This window comes from Gossypium raimondii, chromosome 6 (genome assembly GCF_025698545.1).
Source record: "Gossypium raimondii isolate GPD5lz chromosome 6, ASM2569854v1, whole genome shotgun sequence".
NCBI classification, from domain to species: Eukaryota; Viridiplantae; Streptophyta; class Magnoliopsida; order Malvales; family Malvaceae; genus Gossypium; species Gossypium raimondii.
In genome coordinates, this window is record NC_068570.1 from 55,894,856 (window position 1) to 55,900,855 (window position 6,000).

Consider the following 6,000-nt stretch of genomic DNA (forward strand, 5'->3'; position numbering starts at 1 on the left):
TTTTAAGCCTATTTCGCTTAATTTTATTCGTATTTTTTTCTTTAATTTAAAGTACTAATTTTTTGATTTAATACTTGAGTTCAATTTTGATTTTTATAATTAGATTTGTATGGTTTAGGTTTTAGTTTTTACAAATTCTTTACTTTACTTTAATTTAATTTTTTACAGATTAATTTATTTGTCATATAATTTTTATTTATTACTATTTTACATATTTATTTTTTAAAATGACTTACATACAACATATATCACAATGACTATAATGTATTGATTCATTTGTATTAAATTATAAAGATGTGTGGAACAGTGTTGAAATAAATTATTTTAATAGTGATGATTTAATTTTTTAAACATGTTGGTTTTTGTCAGATTCGATCATTGAGTCCGGTATCGATACCATTTTGGGACTCGATCTCGATGTTTGAAAAACTGATTGAAAAATACTAAGTATCGATACCTTCTCCTACTATATCGATACTTTAGTGTCAAATATGTCAAAATCTTCCATTTTAGTATCCACTTCATGCCCAAACCAAAATATACTAAAATGGTGCCTATAAGCACACTTAAAACTAGCATTAAACCCATTCAAAACATATACCAAACATTCATTTTACCATTTCCATAATCACCAAACTATTATGCATCAATTAGACATTTAAACATTTAAACATGTCATTTAAAGCTGTGAATTTATAAACTATTCAAACATACTTCACCATTTAATTCTACCTTTTTATCCAAACCATTATACAACCAAATTTGCTACTCATGTTTCATGTTTAGCTGAATATAATGCCAAACATATACACTTTTATGCTTAAACGTAACAATCTCATATTCAAGCATCAACCAAAGTTCAAATCAAACTATCATCCAAAATAAACACTAATATATTAACGTCTAAGTACATGCCACATAATCGAGATTAAAGCAAGCAAAAGTTTACAGAATTGATAATAGGATAGTGTGGGCTTCAAGGTGATCCGGTTGACGTATTCTGCAAATAAACAATCAACATAAACAGGAAAACAACTAAGTAAGCATTTTGAATGCTTAGTAAGTTTATACGTACTAAAAAAATAAACTTACTGTTAAGTATGACTCCTATTTTCAGTCAAATTTGAGAAATAATCTTTTGGTTAAACTCTGTTTATTTGTTTCAGTCATACACAGATTAGTTTAGATTATTTTATTATTATTTGACATATGAATTTAGCCTATAAATAGACTCTTTTACAACCTTAGTAAAGACACCCATTAGATATTAGAACTCATAACACATTTAGAGAATTTTGTGTTTACGTTTTGAGGGTTCTTTGTTTTCGGGTTTTTGGGGTTTAGTTTTATCTCTATCTTTTGTACTCTTCGTTCTTTTGTCATTATAGTAAAATTATCTTTGCCCGTGGTTTTTTATCCTCTTTGGAGGGGTTTTTTCACGTTAAATTTGTGTGCTCAATTTCTCAATTTATTCCGCTATTTTTGTTACTTGTTGCTTAATCGGGACGATCCTAACACTTACCTCGATTTACAATTAAACATATCAAACTAACTAACTCGACGTGATTTGCCTGACATAGCTTTTCACAATAATAAGATGATTTCATCACACAACTGAGTCATATACCAATTCAACATTTAATATGGTATTAAATTTAATACAATTCACATAGAATCCACAATTCAATTCTATATGCAATATCAAATCATCAAATTTCCATTTGAACCTCAAACTCATAACGTTTCATTGTCATTTCTCTTTTTCATTAATCATTTAACCAGATGAACTATAATAAACATATTTGGATACACACGTAACTATGCCACACTAGATTGCTTGTTAGAGCAGTAACTACACGACACTAGAGCACTGAAATGCAAAACCCGTAGGCAACATATAATTGTATAACAATACTTCCCTCCACCACATTAGAGTCTCCGTAAAGGCATATAACTCAGTAATTTGCAATAAATGTTAGATTCCAATATAATCAGTAATAACTTTGTACCATCACATATATCTCGTACCAGCGCGCAAATAACCTTCTTGGCATGTCAATGGTATCCTAGCCTTTAATACGTTCACTCGGGCACATTTAACACATATAACCATTTCTTTACGAATCAGTCTATGCCTCACCTTTTGTACCAAATTGTAAACAATTATAATTACATTTACATACAAACAAAATCATAATTCAACATATATACATTAAAACTACATATAACTACACCATAAGAACTTACTTGGCAAAAGCAACAACAACAACAAGACGCCGATGACTAATATATAATTTTTTTAATATTTTCAGTTGCTTTTATTTTTATTTTTAAATATACTTATTTCATATTTATGTTTAATATGTATCGAATATGGGTACAAAGATATAGTCTTTTAATTACCTAAAATTTAGAGAAACATAATTTTAATTGATTTATTTTATGTATTTGGAGCAAAACAATATGTTTAGAAGAATAACCAAGTTTTTACCATCAAAACACCAACACAACACAATTATTTTACATGTTTATTTTTAACACAATATGGTTAACACATTTAAAATTATTTATTTAACTTTTGACATGACACTACATGATTATGACACAAATAATTTATTCTAGAAGAAGATTTGTTATACTTCCTTCGTGTGTCATCAACAAACAAACTTCAGGTTGACGTATTCACACTAGGTGAACCCTTAATCAGGCGAGTCTAGTGAACCTTGGACACCAGTAGACTGGCAAACCTTTTCAAGACCATCCTCGCTAGATGCACGTGGTATGTCAAGTTCATTGATTATTCAATTGTTCTAAGAAGTTATATTACCACCATTGCAAAGGAACAAGATATAACTCTACTGTTAGTAAGCTCGTGACGCATGGACTCTCTTGTCTCCCATATATAAACTCACTACAACATCTGAGAAAGAGATTAAGACAGAAAACTACTTCTCTTTCCTCTTTATATTCTTCTTATTTAAACCTACCTCCTTAAACAGTTTTACGAAACTCTTCCTTCAATAGCTCATTGCCCTAACCAAAGGTGAACTACTACTATAACCACCGTCTTTTCCTCCTTACGAATCTCATTAAGTTCAACCAATCAATATTAATTGGGTTAGTCAAATAGATTTTAAAATTAACTGATTAAATGAGAAAAACTGTTCATCTCTAAAATGAAAAAAAAATACTCGACAAAGTAGGAAGATATGATTAGACCTATCGGCCCGAGGGCCTGCCCAAAAAGTGGGAGGGTTTAGATAAAAATAGACTCGAAAAATAGGCTTGGGAAAAAAATAATGCTCGTTTAGAAAACGAGTCTGGCCTTAAGTAAGGCTTTTGTGGCCTGAATCTGGCCCGAATTTGCAAAAAAAAAATCTTGTTTTTTTGTTTGTTTTCTTGTTGTTTTGTTGCTATTTTCTTGTTGTTTTCTCACTATTTTACTACAATTTCACTATTATGCTGCTACTATTATGTTGTTATTGTTTGGATATTATATAAGTCTTGTTTTATTGTTAATTTTGTTACTATTTTAGAGGCATTTGCTTGTTAAGTTGTACTTATCTTAGTATTATTTAAGTATACATATTTTTTAAATTTATTTTAAAGTGTTGGAAAATATTTATTTTAATATTTTAATATTTTTGATGTGTTATATTTTTAAAATATATATATGTAGAGGCTCAATTTAACCCGGGCCCAAATAGAAACCAAATATAAAAAAAATAAAAATGAAAAACAACAGAATCCATTAATAAATTCTAAGTCCAATTACAAATGACCCAAAATTAAAAAAAAAAACCTAATGGCGCAGTGGCCCAATAGCCTAAACTATTTTCAAAAAACTGAAAAAAACCTAGCCTCTGTGCCACTCCTCTCCTCGATCACACCACTCACGGCTCCTCGTCCCGAGGCCTGACATGCCTCTGTCGCCCTTGCACCAAAACGGCAAAGGCAGGGGTTCCATCCTCGTCGTTGACCCTCCACCGCTGCTTGCAAAAGAAAAAAACAAGGATGACAAAAAGAACAGTAGCAAACAATAGATGGTAGAAACAAAAGAAAAAGAAAATATGTATAATTGGCTATAAAAGCTTGATTCTAAATATATTTTTTTACACATAGAGAAACAAGCAATCAAACGAAAAAAAAAGAACAAAAAGCATTAAAAGATAAAAAAACAAAGGTGATTTCTCTTGTTTTTTGTTTTGTTTTTTTTTTAATTTTTGAAAAAAATAAATAAAAAGATAAAAATCGTTTTTTTACCTAAGTCGCTTCATCTCCCCTTGTTGTCAGAGGCCTTCTCCGGCATCAAATCCCGGAATCCATTAGGGTTTGGCCTAGGCTTCAACAGAGCAGGGCCCGAACGGCATGAAATGAGCCGAAGGTTCCTTTTTTTATTAATTTTTCTCGCGGATAGAAGGCATTGCCTTCATATCGGGGTTCAAAAGGGGTTAAAACTCTTTTTAATAAAAAAAGGAAAAAAGGAAGGAGAAAGGTACTTTTCTGGCCACCGGAGGTGACGGCCACCGTATCCGATGACAGGTGGCCACGGTGGACCACGGCGGGGCGATGACGGTCCTATGGCCCGACCCTGGGGCGTGTTTCAGAGAAAAAAATAGGAAAATGGAGTTTTAAAAAAAAAACACAGTTGAAATTTTTTTTTTTGAAATTTTTTACTTTTATAGGCTCCCAAAATGATGCCGTTTTGGGATTGGCCTCAGGAGCCGAAAACGACATCATTTTGAAATAGGACTCGACTCGAACTGCACAGGATCCACGTGTTTTTTATGTGGGGGTTCTATTTACGCATTTGGTCCTTCTGCTTTTGCAACTTGTTTCAATTTAGCCCTTTTCCTTTTTAATTATTTTATTTCTTTCCCTATAATTTTGAATTGCTTACAAATTAGTCCCCTGACTGAGAGCCAACCTTCTAGGGAATGACGCGTGTCCTAGAGTTTGGGATAATTTATCATTTAGTCCTTATTTCTTTTCGCGCATTTCATTTTGGTCCTTTATTCTGTTTCATTAGTTATCTTTTATTATTTACAATTTATACCCCCTAATTTCATTCTAATTTCAATTTAGTCCTTGGTTTATTTAAACTTCAACCTTTTTTACAAATTATTTTATTTATTTATTTATTTATTTATTTATTTATTACTTCTTTATTTTTTATATGCTTAAGAATTAAATTGTTTACATTCTTTTATTTGTGCCTTTTCGCTCATTTATTATTGTGGTTATTATTTTATTTTTGTTCTTGTTATTTTATTATTTCTTTTATCATTTCTGGCATTTTCATGCCATGTAAATTTATCTCTTTAATCATGCATTTTCCATTTTCATTGTTATTTTAAGTTACCTTATTTATTTTATTATTATGATATGATTATTAATATTATTATCATTATTATAATTACATTATTATAATATTCCTTTATTTTTTATTATTTATCATTCTAATATTCTACCCACATAGCCATTTTATATTATTTTATTATCACTATATCATATATTATGTTTAAACATATTTATCCATTTCATACCATGCCGAATAAATTAAATATACATAATTATAAGTGTCACATTAATTTTTATTCAATGTATAAAAAGAAGAATTTCAAAACCAAGGCAACATTCTTATTTAGAGATTCGAGAAATCATGCCTTAACTTACGAGGTTTGATTTTCTCTTTTAACCTAAATAATTGAACACCATTTTAAAACTAAAAACACGTGAAATTTAAACAATAATTAAATAAGGAGCAATTTTATTTTCAAGAATTCAAGATTTCATGTCCCAACTTACAGGACATGACCTTTTTATTTTGGTTATCTCGAAATAAGAGGGCTTCTTATATAAGTTTTGATTTAACTAAATAGTTTTAATTAAAAAAAAGTGGTGCAAAGAGGGATAGTAGTTTAATTTCTATTTTTAACTGCCGACATCAAAACATCAAGTAATCAACTAGGTACTAATTTATGAGGGTGCTAATCCCTC